At 34.9% G+C, this 25,154-nt stretch overlaps 1 non-coding gene across 3 annotated transcripts; it reads left to right on the top strand.

Moving 5' to 3' along the window:
• The first annotated feature begins 383 nt into the window (after positions 1 to 383).
• Positions 384 to 22,221, top strand: LOC126827153 (uncharacterized). 3 transcript variants are annotated; one of them, XR_008788757.1, is made up of 5 exons: positions 384 to 956; positions 6,829 to 6,967; positions 17,509 to 17,674; positions 18,342 to 20,800; positions 22,085 to 22,221. It is a non-coding gene; the product is annotated as an uncharacterized LOC126827153 (transcript). The 3 variants fall into 3 exon arrangements; XR_008788755.1 differs by having other exon boundaries at positions 418 to 956; positions 20,651 to 20,800; XR_008788756.1 differs by lacking the exon at positions 384 to 956 and adding an exon at positions 1,920 to 2,038 and having other exon boundaries at positions 20,651 to 20,800.
• The last annotated feature ends 2,933 nt before the right edge of the window (positions 22,222 to 25,154 follow it).

The raw sequence follows: 25,154 nt of genomic DNA, 5'->3' as shown, positions 1-25,154 counted from the left end.
TACTACATTATGGCAACGGTTTTATTCCATATAATATACGTCGTACATTGTTTTATATATTGTGCTCAGTCGCTATAAATGCGACTCCAGAATTGTAGGTAAGTATGATGGTATTCCCCTATGTCATTATACTTGTACATAACCCTTGGAGGATGTCTGACTTGAAATGATATAAACCAATTTAGTACGATAAAATAACAAACTAATTAAAATTAGATTACAATTTCGTTTCAGGGTTTTTACAATTAATTTTAGTACAACCGAATAAAACAAAACGTAACAAACATCTGATTTAAATCATACTGGAACGAAGATTAGCCTCCCTATATATAAATGCATATACGTCACGTGTGATTGACAGGTTGTAATTTACCTTTATTTGATAAAATAGCTGTAACACCGCTGGCATAAAGTTCTAATGCGTTTTATTTGATGTTTCGTATGTGTGCTTAACATTAAGCTAAAAATATTCATGAATGATTGTTTGTTCAAGTACATTAGATTGACGTTTAGCATCTCACTCCATCCACCACTGTATTGAGTTAATCGGTAAAAGGTCTGGTTATTCGATACGAAACTAAAAGCACAATATTCAACAAGTACCGTGGTTGGCAATGGACCAACAGGCGATTCCGCTTGCTGACAAACCGTGCCTGATTACTTAGAGAGAGAAGCAGGACTGGCCGTGAATAGTTTTTCTATATTCAGGAGTCAGGGAGACTGGTTTTATATAAGAGAGATATATACAATGATATTGCTTCGTTAAAAGCGTCTGGAATTGATGGCTTCGAGCAGACGACAGCAAATAACAACACTATTCATAGACTAGCCGACACGTTGTAAGTTTCCAGACAGTTATAAAGAACTGTCGTGATATGTAGCACAGGATTACTATAGGTGAAGACAGCGTTGTGGATTATTGATATAAGTGTTCAATAGATTATACATTACGAGTTGTAAGTAGCCTATTTTTAATCTATGGTTATCATTATGTATGTAAATATGTTCCCATGCAAGAAGTTCTAAAACTATTCAAAGGCGTTTTGATGCTATCAAATCGAATCCCATCTGAAGTTTCAAATTACATCACACCCTGAAAGTAACAAAATGCAAAATATTTTGACCTGGGTTTTTTTCTGAATACATACCCACATCAACCATTCTGTAACTTTGCGAACCATTATCGTAACATATTACAAATTTAGTCTGTGTTCGTTATTTTGTGGGCGAAGATTCGGTGTAGCGGCGAATGCAAAACACACTTGTGTGTTTGAAAATATACACTTCTGAGAAGAACATTGTTATACCTACTAATATGTACATTCCTGAACTCTTGGGGGGTCATAATATAGTTTCTATGAAATTTCATCTGAAAGCGGGAAATTGTGGCAGGGGGAGGGGGGGCTTCGTCCTTTGATTTGACTATACATTTAGGTTGGGCTGGTCCGAAAGAGATTTTGGCAGGATATTAGTCAAATCATACTAACTATTTAGTACTTACTCTGAGTTGATCTATTGGGTTTTCGATACTTAGATGAGTCTATAGTTATGATTAAGTTTACTTTCTTCGTGAGGGTGATATTTGTTAAAACTCCTCTGATAGGTTCAAATTTCTGATTTTTTGCATTTGTCCATATATATATATATACTTATAGTGATAGAGTATATTGAATAAAAGAGGGTAGTTTGCATAAGTAGGAGATAGGAAAGGTCCCAATGTAGCCTACAGTGATCATTGGTTCACAAGTTAGTAAAAAAGTCAAAAATAAAACAAACAAAAGCCAACAAAATAAAACAAAATGTTGTAAAGATAAGAGAAAGACACAACGTGACATATATACCCAGTTTAGACAAGAAATCATAGCTATATATAAATCAGTCTAATCTAGGCCATAAATCATAACATGCTTTAGGTGTGTTGATCATCGTGACTGAAAGTCCACCAGTTAACATATCTTTTCGCTGTGTAAACTACGTGTAGGATATAGCGTGGATATTTTGATATAGATCATTTCATTTTAGATGTATGAATGTTCGGGTAAGTGCATGTTGAGGAATGCAGTATGTAATCTTTAGATAAAGAGCTGGTCGTCCTCGCTATAGTAGTTTTAAAAGATACTGCAAAATGAATATATTAAAATTGTCAGTCGAATTACGTTATTCTGAGCAATGTTATGAATGTTTTTGACAATAAATAGCGTAGTCTCGAGTGTCATGTATCATTGCTACGATACTAAATGAAGTCTCGATATCACTTTAACGTTCAACGAAGCTAGGGCAGACATTGTCTAAATGGCTTAAGTTTTGATGATCACCCCCTTACAAGATTAAAACGTTATGGTCATTTGTATGTGATGCAAAGCGTAGTTTTCATTGGAATTTTGGAAATGTTTTGTATTGTTGACATATTACCACCAGCACCTAAAGAACGGAAATTACATAGCAGAACATCATCATGTGCATGTGAAAGTGAAGGTTCGTTTGCCTTTGGATCGACTTTGGTTGTTAATGATACTGACACACGGTTATAAATATAAATATATTATTCTATTATATTTTGGTTTAAAAGTGTATCGTGTTGTCGGGAGTCAAATTCTGGAAATTTTCACGCAACCCCAAAACACAGGAAACCGTGCTTCGCCAATAAAACCTTAAAATAGGCCCTGGCCAGCACATACTTCAAACAGAACAATTAGACATTCGTGTAGCAGACGGACAAGGATTAATTAGATTGTTAGTTTGCCCGTAAGCGCGCAAACAGTTGTACACTGTTAAAATGGGTGTAAATAAAAACTATACGCAGTGTTAATTATGGGTAAATTTTACACCACAGCTAGCTTTTTAAAATTGTAACACTTTTGCAAAGGTAACCGACTGAAAGAGCTACACCCTTGACTATTCATGACTACTGAACACCGACATAGGTGTAATTGTGGGATTTTTGGATAAGCTACACCACTACCAGTGTTATACTGCATTTACACCAAAGTTTGTAACTATAAATGGGGAATATATCCTACAAAATGTTAATTTTACACCATTTATTGGGTTTCAAAAGTGTAATCGATATTCATGAGTACTGAACACGAGGATGGGTGTAATTTTAGCCGCTAAAATGTGTTTGGGATGAGCTACACCTCTACAAAAGTTTTATTGCATTTACACCAACAGGTGTAATTATTATTAGGGAAACATTCCTCCGAATAAGGTGTCAGTTATACACCGTTACCAAAGTGTTTGTATACTCCAATTTGAGTGTTATTTTGTAAAATATGGCGTTAATTGCATTAGTAACACAGGTATAACTAATTTTAGAGTGTTTACTCGTAACGAATATAAGTCTTCAAGAATATTATCATTTATTTCATCGAGAAGCAAGAAAACGTTTATATTTTCACTCATGCTACGCATTCGTGAAAATATAAATTTTCTTGCTTCTCGATGAAATAAAATATGTTATTCACTCTAAAACGACAATAAATATCCTCTATGTATAATAATTTTTCATAACGTCTCAAGTATAGATTATGTTAGTTTGTTTAAACTTAAAGACGTGTAAATGTTCTAAAATATTACCAAGTACTATGTCTTAATTAATTATTCTTTATTCAGATGAGGTGCATAAATGAATAAACCACATTATTCAGCTAAGTTGTAAGCATATGTGTATTGATTTTTCCTCGTGATTTATATTCATTTTAAACTGAAACATATTGTCTAATTGCCCAACAGCAGTTGAGTTTGAATCGGTCTGATGGATATTTGTCAATTTAATGTTGTTGTAAAATGAAGCGAAATAGCCTACGGTCTATATGTAATCTAGGTTAAGGCTAAACCGCCCTTTACTAATTATCATAGAGATCTGTAGTCAATTCCAAGTTTTCGGAACTTAGAAGTCGCTGGCTTGAAATAAATATCCAACCTTACAATGTTATACAACAGTATTTTTAATAAAACAAATTACACCTGCTTTGGTGTAATAATTAAAATGGAATTGTAATTTACAATACATCCTTGTTTTACATTACACTGCCTGAGTGCACACTCATCCGAATGTAGTGTATCAGGCAGGTTACACTACTGGAAGTGGCAACTACTTTCCACCTGAATTGGTGTAATGTTCTCCACTAGTTGGGTGTTTTCAATTTACACCACTAAAGGTTAGGAGTTACCCCTTTTTAGGTGGCAACGTGTTTCCACCCTAATTTGGTGTAAACTACCTTATTATTTTTAACCGTGTAGGATAATTGACTTAGAGTAATAAAACTCGGTGAGCGGGTTTTGCGGCAAATGTCCTGACAGCAAAACGTATTGGTTTCGAAAATGAATTACCCACTTACTACCGTTTCTAATTATCATATGATTAGTTGTTCAGGAAACTATATTTGTTTTCCATGTGATAATTTACTTCTGTATACTCTATACTAGATGAAGAAATACAATAGACAATATATTTAATAAACAACAGATACAATAGATATAATAACCTAATATACGATAGTGTAATACTAGACATAATCGCATTGCTAACAAATGGAATCCTTAATTGAATGTATATGATCAGATTACCATGCGTTGTTAATAAATAACAACCTGATACGTTATAACCCATGATGGCAAATTAACAATACTATCAAATCTGAAGGTATAAAATCAAAATCAGATACGAACAACTGGGCGATTTTCCTACTCCTAGCCAGACCCTTCTACAACATAAAATTTTCCCACAACTAAACCGACTTTGAGAAATAATGCAGGGATACACCCAACACAGTACGCACAATCGGTATACATTTCAAGGAGGAAATGATATGTATACATATAGAAAAAGAAGATTATTTAATGAAACCACTTAAGGGTTATCCAGTCTCAAATCTTAATGGAAAAAAACCATTCTGAGTTAACCCTGCCAACCACATGATATTCGTGTAATAAATTCAAACAAGTCGGATATTACCATAATTTATTGGTAATTGCTGATTGAGCCTCGAATGGAAGATTCATGGTCGATCAATTGCATTATTGATTTATTCAATTTATTTTAGACTTAGTATGCAATTTGTGTTATATTTTGGTTATTCACCCCATTTAAAAGATTCAAATAATTACACCCATCCCCACACCAACGCGTGCGAGCCCTGTAAGTTTACGATTATTTGAAGTGGTTCACGTTCAGATAAATATTTCATTTGTCAATTGAAATTATTTAAATTTTAAATACACAGAGCGGGTTAATATTGATGAATCGTATAATTATAAATATACAGCAGATGTTTGTAAGAACTCTTTTTTTGTAAAAGAAAGGGGTTGGGTGTATACACACCCATACAACCCCCTAACTCCGCTACTATGATACATTTTCACAGGTCTGACTATACGTGTTCATATTAGGTTTCCGTATCCATATAAAATAATATATACTTCGCCAAAATAGAAATGCGAGTACTTTGACTGCGGTACGTGTTTTATAGTTGGTAGCGTATAGTGATATATGTCAGTATATTATTGGAAACGCGAGAATGCGCTTTAATGCCAGTAGCTGCACAGGGTGGACATATTTTGTAATATTACTTGCAATAGTATGCTTAATATATAACCGGATATTATCTGATTTCAATATAAATTTGCGTTTCTTTTTTTGTTAATGTATATTTGATATTGATTCGGCCCAAACAGATTGTACCGACAACGTATACATTAATATTACAGTGGAGAAGGATTCCAAATTTAAATTGGTAACGATTTTACAGAAGGGCTATTCACTCTTACAACGTTCTAAGAAATTAGCTTTATTTTTGTTGAGCCTGCTCGGTTAGTATTGATTATTATGGATAAATATAGAGGATAAAATATCAAAGAGTCGGTGATAAGTCCAAATAACAACCATATAGACGAATAATATTGAAGTAGCTAAGTCTCTAACTCAAAATCATCCAAAGTCTTCGACATTGAAAACACAAGTTATTTGTCAATTTAAATCAACACTGATGTTGTGATCTTACCGGGAAAGGATGGGCTTCTGATATCCAATATGTAAGACAAAATAAACATTTTACCATTGGTACACGAATCGTGTACCATAATGCGTTTCAGTCCCTTTTGTAACAAGGGATTCGAAGAACGAGGCAAGATATTTTTCACAAGTCATGTCAAACGGTGACGCATATTCTTATCTGGAGAGCATCCGCAATAAATTCTATCGGTTTAATATACATTAATATTATATTATTATATGCGTTGCGACCCATTTGTGTCAATTTTGGTCCCAAATATTAGCGATTTAGCTCCTTTAAGTTATTTTTATACATATTTATATGCTTTTTTTTATCAATAAAATAGGTTTGATATCAACATCACCTGTTCGTCATGCGCGTTAGATCAGAAGGTCTGTCGTTGAATCATGTTGCGTGGTTTCAATCTCAAGCTTGTACGTGGCAATGATATGCGGTAGCATGTCCAATCTCTCGATACTTCAGTTTCCTTCCACTGCTAAAGATCCCTACGCGATAGCAAATCATTGAAATATAACTGAACCATACATTAAACCCACCCCCTCTCTCTCTCTCTCTCTCTCTCTCTCTCTCTCTCTCTCTCTCTCAGAAGTGAGCAAGTGGGTTGCGAACTAAAATAAATGGTCCAGCAATCAATTTATGTCCTTGGTCGAGACTTGGGATATTGGTATTCAACCTACTGTAATTAGATTTTCCGGAAATTTTAAGCAGTTGGGTCACTGGGCTATTATAAACCGTCGTATCCATGACGTAGTAATAATGTTGCTCTACTTGATGTTTTATTAATTGGAGAGGATAACGTTGCTTTTTGTTTTAGTGCTTCAGAAATGGTGATATAATTGTGAGGTGATGTTCCAGTTACTTCGGCTGTAATTTTGATTTGTCGTGTAAAGTTAGCATTAAATATGGCGCCTACTGTGGCTATAGAAACGGTTATTATTGTCAGACCTTTAAAGGTAAGCAGAGTTTTTATTTTCATTCTTATAAGCTGACTATAAAACAAAAGTCTCGAATGATACAAAATGAAATAAAAATGGGTTTAAATACACCATACAGTGTGCTATGATAGAAATTTTGCCTGGCTAGCGGTACTACAGTCTACTCATATATCGAATTCCAACTTCCAAGGGTTCTTTTACGTGCACGTCAATGTGTACATAGGACTTCGGTTTTTCGCCCCATCCGAACCACTATTATACGTTGTCCCTTGTCAGGCCCTCTGTTCGGCCCCACTGACATTTTCGGTCAACACCGGGGTCGAATAGGGAACGTTTTTTGCCCCACCCCATCTAAAACACACTTGAGATAATTAATTCTAGAAACTATTTGTAAATAAATCTACTTGTAAATAAGTAGACCACTGATAGAACATGTCAATAAATTAAATTATAAAAATATGATTACAGAAAAGCTTTAAGCGAATGAAACCTGCGCTGGCAATAGTAAAACTTTAATAAATTTGGGTGTATTGGTATTTATTTAGTTCTCTAAATGCCACATTCCATTCATACCCCATTCACACCCCATTCACACCCCCACACCCACCCCTATACACACAACATTAACACATAATTATTACAGCAGTGCGGTTCCCACCAACTTATATGTAATACATCACTGCCAAAAACTTATATCCATAATGTACTGCTTGTTTAGTAATTGTTATATGATGATGTTTTTTTTAAAAGTCTTATGTAATTCCGCCATTTGATTTGCCACTGAGTTTGGAATTAGGCTAGCGTCAGATAAGTCCAAAATTGCTGTCTGTTTCCTGACTTGTCATGCCAGCATACCAGCAATTGATTTACAGATATCGTCTCTCTTGATAAATTGAAGTTAAAATCATATTCGTGATTAGAAGAAGTTTATTATATGTAAACAATGGATAATCTTTTGGTAGATTTGATGTAGTCATATATTAAATATGATATATTAATCATTGATTGTATGGACAGTCTGATTCAGTTTGAATATGTGAGATTTACTCACGCTATAAGTCCAGCCATTATCTTAATTACTACTCTTATGTCACAGTCTTTAACAGTAAATGTCACAGGTATTCACCCAGCAACTGTCAGGCTGTTGGGTAACCTTGACCTCATTGAAATGAGTCTAAAAGCACATATCAGTGTAATATGAATGTATATAAAGTGATTTATTTTCAAAATCTATGCCAATTCGTGTTAAGCCCCTTTAACTGGTTCGAGCCCCGAACAATTTGTGAAAAACCTGCAAGTGCCCCTTTCTTGACCAATTTCCAGCTGTAATAAGGTTATCAGTCAACATAATATGCTGATCAAAGTTCACCAGACTGCATTATATACCCCCCCCCCCCCTACATCTAAAGATATATAATCATCAGTCTTGGGAGATTCATTGGGTTCCCATGGGGCCATTAATGTCAGCTGCATTTGAGCTTAATTTAACTGTGTACGGAGAGTCAAACCAATCCGTAATTTGAATGTAAGAAGAGTTAGATATTGTTATAGAGACATACGTATATGATGTTTGTATAAAGATACGTATCGAGATATAAAGATAATGAATCCAAGACATGTTTATTATACCTTCGTGTATGATAATAATATAATAAAGTAAAAAATACATGCTTGGTATGATACGCATTTGTGAAATCTGATAATTATATTGTTCATTATGATCTATACTGTATGTATGTATATCATGTGTTTCTAATAACATACCGGTAAAAACCTGTAATTATATTATGTACATATATGTATGTAGCAAACCTTATATACATCCTACATCCACGAACACGTATATTGCTGCGACGTCAGGACCCTTGAAATGCCCCAGTCCCTTGCTCCAATCAACTTGCCCATCCGTACACTATAAGACACCCCCCCCCCTCCCTCCCCGTCAAGGTTAGACGTCTTATCAATTTCAAACACTTTATTCTCCGCCTGGGAATGAAGGGGATGGGGGGGGGGGGCGAAGCAAAATAGAAGGGAGCAGCACCCACTTCACTGGTACCAGGACACAGAAGTACAAGAATAATTGTAGCTAATTGGACTTAAATCTGTCCTTATATCTGTTCAGACAAATGGATTTAGATATCCAAATCAAAATATACAGGGGTATACCACTTCTAACTAGTTCATAGATTGATTATCCAGACATCACTGCAAATGTCAGCTTGGAAAATTGTCTCTGACCCACATGATTAAAATCGATAGATACATTGGAATAAGATAACATTGTTTTGAGTCTGTACAAATCAATCAATCAGTTTTATTTAAGGACATGTATCTGGGACAGCTTTCGTGAACGGCACGTGCCGTCTTTGATAATTCGTGCCCGTTTGAAAGAATAAACGCAATTATTAAAGTGTATTCAATAATTCCATCAGCGGGAAAATTTAATATTAAAGAATTTGAAATTAATATCCATCAAAGAATTTGTCATACTGCCATGGCATTGGCGGTTTGACACATAACCTAGGGGTTCTTAGCATTGAGGAAAAATTGTCTTTGATCGTCATTTGATAGATTTTTAATCCTTGTCAAAGAACAATATTGTGAAAGTTGAATCTTTGAAAGGAAAAACATTCTAAAAGTATTTCAGTATTGGGCAGTGATTATAAAGACAATGATAAATAAAAAGTTTCGCAACATTCGGAATCCTCCTGCAGAAGATATAAAAGAGATTTGGCCAAAACGGATGTAAACGAAAACGAAACTTTCTATTTTGATCAAAAGTCTTATTTGGATTAAAAGTAATGCAAATTTGGTTGCGTCCGCTGTCTGGTGTTTGGAACCCGGTAATAGTAACCAGAATAAAGTAATTTAACTGAACTAATTTAAAATATTCATTTTTCATCATCCATTTTTGAACTATTATAGTAATCTCGCATAAGGCCTCTTTAATTAAGCCGACCAGTGTTGGTCTAAAAATATATTTAATGACTACCGTCATCAATGTAGACCTTGGTATCCATCGTCCAAGAACTGTCAATGAGTCGAACTTTGTAGGAAAATTAGCAACACTTGATGGAGATGGGTTAAAGAGATGAATAGATGATGTTATTTTCTCATGTGATTTCCATTTACCCATATTCAGATGACATTAGTTGAATACCAACCAGCTGCTTAGTACAAGGACCCATCATGCGTGAGTTGCAGGAATATAAAAGTGCTCAATAGTGCCTGTCGTTGGAGAGATTGTAATGCTAAAAATGGTAATCTGCATTTCCTTGCGACCTCGGGCTCTAATTCCCCAGCTGAGTTCAATCATTTCATTTTCCTACTATTCAATAAAATACGGTCACATCGGGGTCAATTTGATCTAGATAGTTAATGTTTGATTGATTATCGATCAATCCAGACACACAACATGCTTAACAGCAAGTTCAATATTTAAACAGAATTTATGTAAAAACTCTTCTGTTTCTATTGCTTTGGGGTATTGAAATATTGCTTCAGCTTGCAGTCTATCTAGGTAAAATATTGAACTTGTCGACAAATAACATAGGATAACTGTAGTTATCAATAACCTTGTTTCGTTATGTCCACAATAGTTGTGTATAGGATTGACATAAATCCATGACAAAATCCATTTGATTTTGCTATACTGTAACCTACTTCTTTCACTCGTATATATTCATTAAAACATGCGATGTGTTAAAGAGCAAACTAATAATGTATACGGGAATGGAAAAGTAAAGGTGGTTGACTTTTCACAAGGTGATGTTTTTTGTTCGGGTGTGTGTGTGGTGGTGGGGGATCTATATCTACATTCATATTATTAATGTAGTCGCAGTCGTTATATTTTTTTTTATAAACATATTTTATTCACTATAAATGAATGGAAAATTGGGGAACAGGCAAAATGCCTATGTCAGACCCCTACCGCCATTCATATAAGTCTAAGAATATGCAACAATTCTTTATTGCAATGCCATTGGAACAGGCTAGCGAATAGAAGACTTTAGCTGCGGATCAACCCAGGAACAGAAGCAAATCGCAAGCGAATGTACAAAAAAAAAATCATATTCTATTTAGATTTTTATTTGTAGGTTTGAAGGTACCAAGGTCGGGTTGTCATACATGTGTCCCTCTGTCAATCTAGGAAACACATCTTAAAATGCGGTGCTTTCATAACACACGTATTAGTGTACTTTCTCTATGAATAGGGTATAAATTTTATTACTGGAAAATTATGTAAATGGCATTCGGTGTCCTAATGTATATGTATGAAATATTAAATCATAAATAAATGTTATTATTTGATGTCCACAGATATAACAACAGAACGCAAATTTCAAACATATAATTCTCAATACTTAAAGATGGGTTCCTGCGTACAAACTGGGTGATTTAATGGTATATATGGATCAAAAACATATTCAAACTAATTAATCTGCCATAATTATGCTTCAAATCCTTCTCAAACATTGTAATTGCGAAGGAATGCCCTGCTATTAAAATTTCGATCAAAACAGGTCATGTTTACGTCACGTCTTGGGAGTCAGAGGAGAATTCATTGCATACATAAGACGATGTTGTCTTTAATCGCTTACTATTTATTACAAATATCGAATCCTAATTAAATTCTCGGATTATCCACAACCCGCGTCTCTTTTCGTCATTTTTATCTCAGAAAGTATTGTACGTCTAAGTCTTCATAAAGTTTATCAACTTGTACATCAAGCGCCCAATGTTCGCTTGTGAACTTTGACATCACGCGTGCAGAAGTTCCTAATCGTCGGGCTGTTGATTAGGGGAACCCTTACATTTTTGTCCTGTATACGCTCCATGAATATTTTTCGGGGAATTCAGTATTTTTTTAGTAAGATTGGATATCTCTACTTTCCATATATACCAAAATTGCCATACTTTTATTGGAAATAACCACCCGATAAATACTTTTCTGGGAACCCATCTTTAAATATATCAGATTAGTCGGTGTGCCAGAAGAGCGACGGTTTAAAGATTATTTCATCTAGAAAATGATTAAAGTGTACATCGATATCCCCTCACCAGTTTACTATGTTATGTACATTATATTCTCTCATAAAGGGATTTCAAAAGACCAAACACTTGACAATATTTGTATTAGGGTTATATCTAAGACAGGTGTTTTCCTGTGACATATTCACGCAGCTGAACGATCTGGACTTTCAGATTAAATGAGGCCGCTTTAGGCCAAACCAATTGTTTAAATAAACAACGTACACAATCCCCATTGATCATTTAGGGTCTTCATGTGTTGGAATACAAAAATTGACTAAATGGATGAAGTGGTTCTGGAAAGATTCTAACACTTCTCTGTTTAATTTAGACGGTTCTATAGTATATTAGAAAATTAGTCCCGTAACAGGAAACGAAATATAGTTATGGAGCATGACAAAGTGTTGACTTGTCGATTTCATTGACGACGATATCGGACTAATTTAATTCTATTCAATCGAACATCCCTTATTTGGGTTCTAAACAATAATTATTGCAAAATGTCAAAAGTTAAAATTACTGCAATGTTTTCGCCAATGATTTTTGGATGTCTTTGGCATTCGGTAAAACATTTTTATTTCAATTTGGGGTGATTTGTCAATACATATGTATATGAAATAGAATTCAAAACATGATTTTTATTATAATATTAAGAATTCATATAACACAGAAAAATATTTATGTGGACTGAAGAAAAATGAAAGGAGTGCACTCAGTAAATTTAGACTTAGGTGTACATAAACTGGAAGTCTTAGTTATAAAAGAAGATACAGTAAACCCTTCATTCCTCGTAATTAGAGACTATGTAAATTAGTAAAGATGAGAAACATTTCTTGTTATATTGTCCATTTTATGATATTTTGAGACAACAATATTTCTCTCCATTTATCACACCCCATATAACTGATTCAATTCAACTTATACATTATGCAAGAGATAAATCTGCCTATATATAGTAGATCTTTCTTTATGCCTGAAATGTTATCTAAATTATTAATTAGACATTAATTAACTTATCCAGACCATAATCAACCCTCGATGCTATCGCTAATCTGCGATATTTAGAGGATAGGAATATATTTTTTGAAAAATAATTAAACGTAAAAGTGGATAATCTAGACTTTGTTTTTTTTTTTTATCGTACCGACTTTAGTAGTGATGATTGAGGCTAGCCTAAAATTCAAAAGCTAATATCTCGGTTCAACGTGTTGCAATATGACTGAAATCTTTAGCATATTCTATTTACGTTATTTTTGTTTTACTATTGTAGCGAGATTTGTCAACTCTTTATCTAATCTCACATAATGCCCCTTTAACATGCTACTGAATCATGAAAAGTGTATAGAAATGTTGGAAGTTTTGTACTGAATGCCTTTAAAAGAAGATGATTATAAACATAGCCTGGATAGGTGGCATTAAATATTGACGATTACATCAACAGTTACATTTTCTGTATCGGGTATGTCATAAAATTCTCTTAAGTGACCCATATGTACCACGCAGGTTTTGAAAAGTAATGTTATTTTGTAAGATTTTTAATCAGATAATGTAATACATCACAATATGAAATGTTTGTTGTAACGTCCATGCTTATACATGTAGTATCGGTTGTACGTGACAAGGAGTAGGGTCGCCTGTCCAACCTCGTGGGTTTTCTCCGGGTTCTCCGGCTTCCTCCCACTGCTAAAGACCCCTTCGCCCAAGCGAATTATGGAAATAAAATTGAACCATATGTTAGTCCCGAAATGACCTAGTTTGTGTCGAGTGGACGTCAAACACACACACACACTCTCTCTCTCTCTCTCTCTCTCTCTCTCTCTAATACATGTACCTGTGAATAAACGATTATTATTATTATTACATTCAGGGCTGTTCAAAATAGATTCTATGCAAAATTTGAAACAAAACCAGTCAACCCATGACCTTTTTACAGCCAGTTAACGACGACAGGCGCGACGTACATTACTCTAAGTAGGCCATGTTCTTGCAATTTCGATAAAGAAGTGCGTCTATTGGTCAAAACTAATTAGATTCATTTCCTTGGTGAGTGTGAAAATGCCTCTGTAACAGCAGATACCACCAGTGCGTCTGTTTTCAATTTGATTAGAAAAGTATACATAATTAATGACGTCTGTCCCATGTTAACAGGAAGATTGCACCGAATTTGTGTCAGCTCTTCATCACCGAACCAAATATTTGCAATGGAATTATTCTATGTTGCATTCGTGTGATCTAGATTAGAACAACTAACTCTGCGTATCTGATTTAAAGATGCATTATGTAAGATGTTTATAAAGAGCTGGACGTTCTTGCTATAATAGTTTAAAAATAAATAATGAAAAATTAATATGATATAATTCAGCCAAATTATTTTCTTCTGAGCGAAGTTATGAATGTTTGAAATTTTGACATATTTTTTGTTAAATACTATTGCTACGATAATAACCCAATTTAAGTCTCAATTTTTTAGATTAACGTTTAACGAAGATAATATCTTAGTCATCCGATGATGTAGAGTGTTGATTATGAGCTTGTCATGATTGTGAATAAATGAATATAACATTTGAAGCCAGAAAAAATGCCTGCAATATCCAGATTTGGTTTAACTCTTACATAATGCACCTTTAAGGAGATTTTTCACATTATTGGAAGTCCTTATATTTTAAATTCTACTGTTGGCAGTCTAAGTGAGAAAGCCGCTTATGTCAAGTATTTATAGTTGCGTTTTTGTTAATTCCCATCTGGGGTGTTAAATCCATTAAACATAAGACAATAAAACTTATCCGATATATCCGGCATTTCGGGAAGCTACTCTGTCTGCTGAGTAACTGGATCTGCTTCTGAAAACTAACTCCAAACTCTCCGTCCAATTAGCCTCTTCCCATTTATGACCATTTTCGAAGTACTTTGCATTAGCTTTTAAAGGTACCCACCAGTTAAACGTCGATTTCGTTGTATTTACTTGTAAATCACAGACTATCTATTAGTATTGGTGGATTTTAATTTTTCCCTGGAATCCGTAAATTGATCAAGATTTATAAAACAACGTCCAATAATCAATAATCTGTAACAACAAAAATGAGGTTAACTAGTTTTAGATGTAAAGCACTGTCCAATTAATCTTAATGTTGGTAACATCTGAAATGGAGACGGGAGACGTAGAAGCTCTCACTTAGGACTTCACATTTAGATTATCGATTTTATAACAAATTAACCATTCTCAATTTCAAATCAAGGTAATAAGAAACATTACTAATTGTTCTGTCAGGATCAATAGATGACGTAAAAAGAAATGCGACACGGCTTTGTGAGTGTAACTGACACTAGCAATCACTGTTTTTCGAGGTTTTGTCTTGTTTTGATCTTGTCGATGTTTTATTATATTCGGAGGTGGGGCATCAGTTTACATTATTAAATCACCCTTTCACGTGGGGTTATTGGTTATGTACAAAAAACTCTAGGCAATCGATATTTCTATACGTTTAGAAAACCCAACCCTTTTAATCTTTACATACTCTCAGAAACTTCAATCTTCTCTCGATGCCACGACGAGGCTTGGGTACTCGATATCAGAGACGTTAGTTTTTCTTGTTGACCTTAAATAGTATCTCGGTAGTTATAGTTGGACTGATACGTTCCATACTCAAAACCTGGCCCTTTTCCAGGCTAAATAAATAAGAACAGTATCGAGATCATTTTGGGGCTAACATATTGCACAATTTTATTTCCATTACTAGCTGGACCCGGAGAAACAATTGAGGTTGGACAAGCGACTTTACCACTTGCCTCGATTAAAGACCTTTTGATCTAAAGCGCAAGTGTTAAACCCCTTGATTCCCCCCCCCCCCACACACACACACACACACACACACCCACACACACCCACACTCACGCCCACACATTCTTTAGGCCTGAAATGTTATATAAACTATTAATTAGATATCTATTAACATGAAAAGACCATAATCAACTCTCGATGTCATCTTATATGACCCAGTTGCTGTTCAACGCTCCTTGATGATTAAACGCAAAAATGAATAATCGAGATTTTAAAATAAGGTTTTCTTGGCTTAGAGTAAAGCAATTTGACTGAAATTTTCAGCATATCCCTTTTACATTATCTAGATTTGTAACTATTGTAGTGACAACTGCCAGCTCTTTATCTAATCTTCCATAATGTATCTTTAATGAGCAAAACAGAGTGTCCAAGAATCAAAAGAAAATGACACTTTAACACGAAACCCTTTTATCTGATGCAGCTCGGTGAGACATCAGCAATATACCCAAGTCTGCTTGGTGACTTAAATAGAATAAATCGTGCTCTAGAAATTATGAGGTCCCGAGTAGGAATTCTAATGACCTTTCTTGGCATGAATCTGAACCAACAATGATGATCAAAAATAAATAATTCAGAGACCTAATTGCCTGTTGAGTTAGAGAAAGTACTTTTCCTTTAATAGTGTTGGAAATCTGGAAGACAATAGAGAGGCAGGTGTGAACACCTTAACTGAAGAAACTATTTATCCTAATGATAAGAGTCGAAAATAACGTTAAAAAGATATGAAAATACTCAGACATTTCAGACTGCATTCAGCGTATATATATAAATAAAAGAATTATCTTCATGAAGTCTTCGAAGAAAATATGCGGAAGTCAATTTCAATTTTGTCTGGAGCTACAGAATTTCTACTTGAACATAAATTTCCATTCTTTGTGATTCGAGAAAGATCTGTGTGTGTATTACATATTTTCAACATCATTTAGCATCTCAATTGTTTTTCCTTCTGATTTTTTTCTTTTTCCAATTAATTTATTGGGTACCAAAATGCCACATGATCAGCTGTCATAAAGGAAGTAAGTCTATATTTTTATATGGAAAGATTACTTAATACAAGAGCTTTGGTATCCATTGGGACCACACCATAATTAATCATTTGTCCAATATATATATATAATATATATCTCTGATGTTCTTCGATTAATTAATGTATTGTTTTATTAATATCGGTCATCGCTGTACAGTCGGTTAGATCGTGATGTCCAAAAGTATTCATACTGCAAGCTTTGTCTGAAATATCAATATATATGTTGCACAAGTTCATAGTTTATCATGTATCAAGACAAGGCATCACTAGGATAATTAATAATGGTTTGATTTTTTTTTTCAAAATTAAAAGGGACAGGGGAGCTGACAGGGTCTATAATCACCCCTCTCCGTCTGTTTTAACAAAACAGTAAATATGTAGTATCATTCTTGTCATATCTGATGTAAAGATATATAACTAGTCATCAATTAATTAAGCTATGACCCCTCCTAAAACTTTAAAACGATTAAAAATCATATCCACGGCAGCAAGTAGGGGTTTCGTGATTCTAGGGAGATAACAAGCAAATTGCAGCACCGCCGTCTGCAACTTTTAATTCATCCCCATAAGCACAAAGGTTGATTATTATATTATATTCAAACTAGGATCTGCCTTTTCCATATATAATGGGATCTATAATAAACTGATATTTATCAATTTCAGGTGATTGCTGTATTATGTGGCTGTGTGGCCTTATTTCTTATGATGCTGTCTATTGCTGCTACAACATGGTTGGAAGCAGACGGTAGACGTGAAGGATTATGGGAACTGTGCCGTAGAACAGATACAGATGGTATGGAGATCGAATGTATCAAAAATCAACCTAGAGGTATGTTAGATTTGAAATCCATCTAATAAATTTTAAACATTTAGAAAAGAGACATATTCCACCATTCAAATATTGAAATTATGGCACTAGGAATTTGACATAACCAGATGTAACTTTGCTTTGCTTATGATTACCAAGGATTTGTGTCATCTCAAAGAAGAAATTCTGGTCTCCGTCCTGGGGTCTGTCTATAATAGTGTGATATTTCCTCGTGACCTGTAACATATGTTCGGTTTTCTAAATCGGTGATGACTTTTAGAAAGACCCAACATTTTAAAATAGATGACAAATTTAGTTTTATGCAATACAAAGTAGGTATACCAGAAAATTATTTCGTGGTATAATTATTAAAATCAATCACAACTAATGCAAGTTATTGCCATCTAAAGTTCGTATTACTTTTTATTGTTTTCAAGCCGCCATCTTGTAATCGTCTGTCGACGCGTGAACGATATCTCATTTCTACCCACGAACATCATTATCAAAGTGGTACCTAACCAACCTGCACGTTTTTGTTTTAATTATCTAAAGAACAAATTTGTCTTTATTTTTGTTAAAATTTAAAAATAAGAAAAATGCTTATTGGTTGTTTTTTAAACAACAAAAAGCTTCAAATCTCTGAATTATACTATTTAATGCATTTTTCTTTTGTCTCATTTGCCTACAGGAATAAGTAAGTATAATATGCTATGATTTAGGTTCGTTAGATAAATGTGCAATTCATTACATGTAGATCTAGATTATTATATTTGTCTTAGAAATAGAATAGAATACAATTCGATAAATATGTATGGTATCGTTTAATACTCATCTAAGAGGTAAACATTTTCTCAAATATAATTTTGAGTACAATATCTTATTCATATTATTCTCTAACAGCAATATACGAGATGTCATAATATTTTTGAGTATATAATTTTGACTATAAGCTATAGTAATAGCATGTAAATCAAATGGTACAGTTTGTATACAATAAGCTTGGCTGTTAGAACCTAGTTTTATTTGCTATCGGCTATGTGAGTTGGCTGTCCATGTAGTCTAAGGTGTGCGTTTGAGATCACAAGGTCCGCGATTAAGTCAATTCTTGGGATGCGCGTGATGAGCCACAGGAGCAAGGTGATCGGTTGTAATGTTCTCAATTTAGTGTCCTTGACCCAGGTTCCGGTGGATTATGATCTTCCAGTGAACGCCACACAATACATCATTCATTGAGCAAGACTACATGGTTTTGGTGGGGAGGATAACGATACAATTCCAGTTTTGAATGTCCATACCCTCCATAATATTTCGAGTGAACTTGGAAATTGTCTACAAAGTTTTTTTTATTGTTGATTTTAGTAGCCTATGGTATTCTTTTTCAGAATCTGCCAGGTGAACCTCGGTCACCCTTGAGCGTTTTGAGAAATTGAAGATGGCGTCCAAGTCGGCCGCCATTTCAAATAATCCCCTATAACGCCCATATATTTATTCTAGGATGATAATTTGGGGGTCTAAACGTATGTACCTGGGGCCAAGGAATACACTGAAACCATTCATTATGTTGTGGGGTGATTAGATGATAGTAAAATCTAAAATGCCAGACATTATGGCCCCTTAACTCAGTAGCTGTAGTTGAGGGCCATTATTTCACCAAATAAGACTAAGACTAGAGAAAAACTATATATTTCTGGATAAACGAGCATATGAGTGATACGATAACACGACATACATGCCTATCAGGGGCTCCAGGGCCACATGGGCCGGCACTGAAAAGGGGGCGGGGGCACAAACTTTTTTTTTAACATTTAAAAAAACAAAATCTACCCACAAAGCCAAACACGAAAATAACCCCGACAAGATTTGGCAATATTCAGTTTAATCCTTTGTCGTGTTTCTGGCTGCAACCTACGACAGCACAAGCGCAAGATACTGTACATTCTAAGCCATCCCAAGTGCATCTAAAAGCAAGCGTGCTGCATGGGGTGTCACTCTTGCATCCGCATCTGATGAGCAAGTTGGCCGGTTGTAATCTCAATTTAGTATCCTTCGCCCAGCAATAAAATTATGGATCAAGTTCCGACGGATTACCATCTTTCAGTGAATTGTTGCCTACGCGCACACGAATTATTGAAATAGAGATGTATCTATATTTTTGTCTTGAGAAGAAATATGCATTTTGTTGACAAATGTGTCTCCGTTGTGGCAATGCTTTGTTCTGATACATTTCTTTTATTATTAGTGTTGATTAAGCAATCATTTAGAATAGTGGTTCCAGCTATTGTGAATCTTTTTTAATATTTTTGTTATAACACTTTGTGCCTTAATACGTTTGTCTTTTAAGGGACGTTGTTTTTAGTATATGGGTATTATGAGCAATAACCGCTTTCAGAAATTAAAATGGTAATGTTCAAATGGGTATTAGAAATCTCACAATTTATTCATTTAGCAGAATAATACCCATCTGGGACCACGGTGACTCAGTGAGTAAGGCGCACTAACAAGACGGTCGCGGTTTTGATCCTGGTGCTAGCTGATGAAGTTCGTCGGTAGTTCGTATGGGACAGAGGTTCCGTTTACACGTAAGAAAAAATGGAAATTGGAATTCGATGAAAAGTAAGCGGAAATGCCGCTGTCCGGACAAATATACCCTCATGCGTACTACACTACATGGTCTATGTTCATCTTCATTAGCCCGGTTGGTGCAGAAAAGTAGGACGTTAAACCCTATTACATTTCACTCTAGAAAAAAAAAACACATTTTTTTTTATATCTCAAAATGTTACCCATATTGCAACAAGACTACGTTCCTTTGAAATCGATTTAATAGAATTAGTTTTGGGGTAGATCACTCTCAGAGATTATTGTTGTTTTCGTCGAATATAATTATTGATTATAGGCGACGGAAACAAAAGAAAGATTCAATTAAAAATATTTTATGCTTATGGAAATTTATGATCAAAGAGATCATTCTGGTTTTTTGTTGGGTTTTTCTTTCAGCGTGGATAGAAGCTTGTCGAGCTCTATGCTTGATGGCATTAGCTGTTTGTCTTTGTGCTGTTATTGTGGCCTGTGTTGGTTTAAATACTGAACGTTTTAGATGGAAATATCATTATTATAAAGCAGCCATGATCATTATGTTTATAGCAGGTTGGTATTTTAAAAATGTAAAGTTTGGGCGACAATGGTAGACCGGAGGATCCGTGCGGGGTGATTGAGGGGGGGGGGGGGTGTCCATTCCATCAAATTAGCACAAAAACAAACCCAACTTTGAATACGATGCCGAGTGGTAATCAGTCCGCCGTTGGGGCGTTTTCCAGATATTCGCGGTCAAAGGTCAAATGAGGCCATTTTCACATTCTTATGTCATGACAATATGCTGAAAGTGATCGAAAGTAATCACTCTTTCAATAAAAATGTAAACTTACTAAATTCTTGTTCTTAGTGACCCAGGAGGTCAAAATGTCAAATTTTCCGCTTTTGCTCTAGGAAGATGTAAAGCAATAAAATGGCAGCGTAAAATATAAAAACTAAAACGAAACATGTTCTAATTAATAGTAGGAACATTTAGAACTTATCTTTAGGTGGTCTTAGCACCGTACATTTGCTTTGGAACGTCGAAACAGAACCAGAACATTTCGAAACCTGTTTCAACAATAGTAAAAACGGTCAAATTACATATTACATCCCGGGGTTTTCCTGCTTGGTTTTCCCTTGTCGGTGGTGCAGTAAGGTCTGGTGGGACGAAAAACCGAGGGCCCGTGTACACATTGGCATCCACGTAAAAAAAAAACTTGACGTTGGAATTCGAAATAAGACGGTCGTAGCGCCGTTGTCCTGTTCTCGCACTTTCTGACTCACTGAAAGGGTTTGAGACGGGTTCGTGACATCCGCGACAACTCTATGACTATTTTAAGAGCAAGTTTGTCGCGCAACTGTTTTGAACATGTTCACAATTATTCTAGCGAGACCAGAGCAATGCCCTGCGACGCACGCGAGGCAATTTTGAGAACCCCCGCGAACATTTCGAGACATTTTGCGAATGCCGTTGTCGCCAACAGTGAGATACTATATTTAGCCCAGCCGGCATATAAAAGTAGACGTTAAACCCAATTTCATTTCATTTACATATATTATTTGTATTTTATTATGAATGGTAAAGTTTTCTGGGTTAAAGCTCGGTGTCGCTAAAAAAGGTAACCTAAAAATTATGGTGGTCGAAGTTGTTCGTGAAGCCGCGTTGTCAGTTAACTGTACATCTCTGATAGTTGACGACAAATACCACGATAAATGACCAGAAGGTCAACCGCAACACAGACAACTTTCAGCATCAAGACAACCACCAGCTACTCGAAATTCTTCTTCTACTTTTCTACCTGTCTCTCGTTTTCTGTGTATTAAACCATTTATATTTCATTGTTGTTTTTTTTTCAGTAACCTTGCAAGCCATATCACTTATTATTTTTCCTGTCAAATTCCTTGAAGAGATAACTAAAAAAGAGGAAGTGAGATGGGAGTTTGGGTGGGCGTATGGTATAGGTTGGGGCTCCGCCATCTTTATGTTAGGCGCCTCCATATTGTTACTGATTGATCGGGACAATGAAGAAGTAATGTACCGGGAAAAGACTAATCATAATATAAACCCAGAACCGGAAGAGGTTTAAAGACGTTTTATAATATTTACCAATTGACTCGACAAAAAACAGTACCTAAGATAAACGATTTTAATTTGCACATCTCTTGCGCTGAGCATGAAATATACGCTTTTTGTATTTAGTTTGATAAAATTACACGCAAAACTGATGTATCAATTCACGCCATTTGTGTTTTTAATAGCTCGCATCCGATCTGGTTTTCCCACTTTCTGTTTAAATAGGCCTACACGGAGTATTTAGTCGCAGTTGTCTTTCATATTTCGTTTTAATTTATTACGCGGTAATTGAATAGTTGTTAAAGCCTTTGTTAACCAAACATGATGTAGCAAGGGGTGTGTTGACGTTTCAGAGAAAAAAAGAGAATCCAAGACTTGCGAAAGAAGAGTGTGACCTTGTGACATGCAATGATTTGACCTTCAACTCTTTTTTGCATCATAATTTATTGTGAAATCGCGTACTAAAATGAACCTTTTACAGGAATATGAATATCCTCAAGCAGATTGAACAGATATCTTTACAGTGTAGTGTAGGCTATACTGATAAATAAATGACGATAAAAAAAAGTGTTGTCTCAACCAAAACCTTTATGGATAGATAGCGATAATGGATTGTGGATTACTGTGTGTGTTGCTCAAGTATAATTGCTCTGATTATGTCCATCTTCCAAGTCAGAGTGTGAACTATCTCAAGTTTAACCGACAACTCCCGAACCTTGTCGTGAGAAGTTAGATAGTGATATTCAAGTTGTTTTAAATATTTAATGATGGGATAGACATCATCGACTATCCCATGTTTAACGTTTATCAGATGGGTCTACAATTTGTAGAAATTATAAATGATAACCAGAATAAATCACATCCTAAAAAGTATTGGTTAACAATACTTTCTAGTTTCGTACACATTTTCTAATTGTCACAGAACCCGACGACTTAATAAATCATAGTTGAATATATATTTTTGTTTAGAAAATAGTCTACAGATTCTTTCTACACTAACCCTTGCCATCGCTTCTGTGTAGTTATTGATTATTATAAACCCAGTTAATGAAGCAAATTTGACCCATGTACGAAGAAGTTGCCATTTATTGGGCCAACTTTAATACTTATTATTTCTACACCAACCCTTGTCATTGCTTCTATGTGGTTAATGCTTATTCTAAACCCGGTTAGCGAGGCAAATTAAACCCATGGGTCAACTTCCATGCATTTAACGAACGAACGAACGTGACATATTATGGTCGGCAATAGCTATAGCACCATATCCTACCAGTCTTAACAATGGACCGCGTTCTATTGTTGTTAGACACCTGCAAAACATTTGATCCATTCTACATAAAAAATACACAACACATTATGGCTTTAGCGGCCAAAATGTAGCTCTACTACTCTCTGATTTTGAAAACCAGTTAAGGCTAGAGGCATGACGTATGTCTGAGTCTGAAGTTCCATGATTGTCATTGTTATACGTAATTTTTGATAGTAGCACAGATAAGGTTTTGACATAATATTAGGGCAGGTTACCTTAAGGACGTTTACGTTTGCATGCGCAAAGCTCGCGTGCAACCAGTCCGAGGGATTCAAGAATGCAGATTCCTAATAATATTCCTTTTGTCATACCTTCCAGTAATCGTTTATGGTGGAGTAAGATTTACGCTAGAACCGTTCTTAGAATTGATCAAATAATGTTAACACCTTAATGAACAGTTCCCTTGAGATTAAATGACAAGTTTAGCAGACGAATGTTCGTCGATTGACGTAAAACAGTATAGCGTTTGGGCTCTAGCTATACGTTTCATAAACGCACTTTGGGAAATGAGGGGAGGGGAGGAATGGTTTAATGTTTGGGCTTTAGATCATAGGTCCGCCATTGAACCAATGGCGCGGTTTCAATTTCCTGCTTCTATGTAGGCCGCTTGGGTTTTCTCCGGGTCCTACGGTTTCCTCCCACTGCTAAAGCGAATTATTGAAATATAAATTAAACCATATGTTAGTACCGAAATGATTTCCCATGCATGGATCTCTTAAGATATGATTTTGTCAACAAATATAATTTTCTCGGTAGTATGAATATGTTTTGCAATCTATGGTAACGTATTTCAAAATTAAATACATCTTAAATGCTGAATTTGGGCTCCCGAAGTCCAGTATTATAATCTGAAGTGTAAATTCCCGTCATTTAACGTTCTTACGATTTAAGAGATAAGAATTTGTAAGTATACGGAACTACAAGAAGTCATTGTGCGCACATAAAACTGTCTACTTTGAAAACAGAATTCAAAAATAGGTAGCCTATACACGGTTCTTAATTCTAATCCGTCTTACATCTTTCATACACACAAAGAATATATAAACATCTTCAATTTCATTAAATAAATACTTCAAAATATTCTCGATTAGAGAGTTCGACAAAAATCGTCGATACAGGAATTAAAACAGGATTAACTAGCTTCGTGTCTTTACTCAGGCGAAGCTAATTGTACGCAGACAGCGTAAGTTTCGAGCGACAAGAAGTCTGATGAACATTGGCACAATAATTATTAGATAGAAAAACTAACTGCAATAAGAATTGCAATAATAATAACCACCAACCATAACTAGTTTTCAAAATTAGAGACCACTACGTATTGAACAGAGCTATAGAGAATTTTCTCTCCATTACTTAATCAGGGTTTCCTTAATTCCAACTATTATTAAAATTATTTGTATATATTATAAATATTGTTATTTTCCTGAAATCTTTTTATGGTGTGTTGTTTTTATAATGTAATTAGCCTTTATAAAAGTTCAATAAAGTTTTATTAGACTTGTAAGCTGAATACAATGATAACGTTATAGTTTATCAAGTATAGG

This window comes from Patella vulgata, chromosome 7, assembly GCF_932274485.2.
Source record: "Patella vulgata chromosome 7, xgPatVulg1.2, whole genome shotgun sequence".
NCBI lineage: Eukaryota > Metazoa > Mollusca > Gastropoda > Patellidae > Patella > Patella vulgata.
The sequence above is the reverse complement of the archived record's forward strand: the minus strand, read 5'-3'. Positions and strand labels throughout refer to the sequence as shown.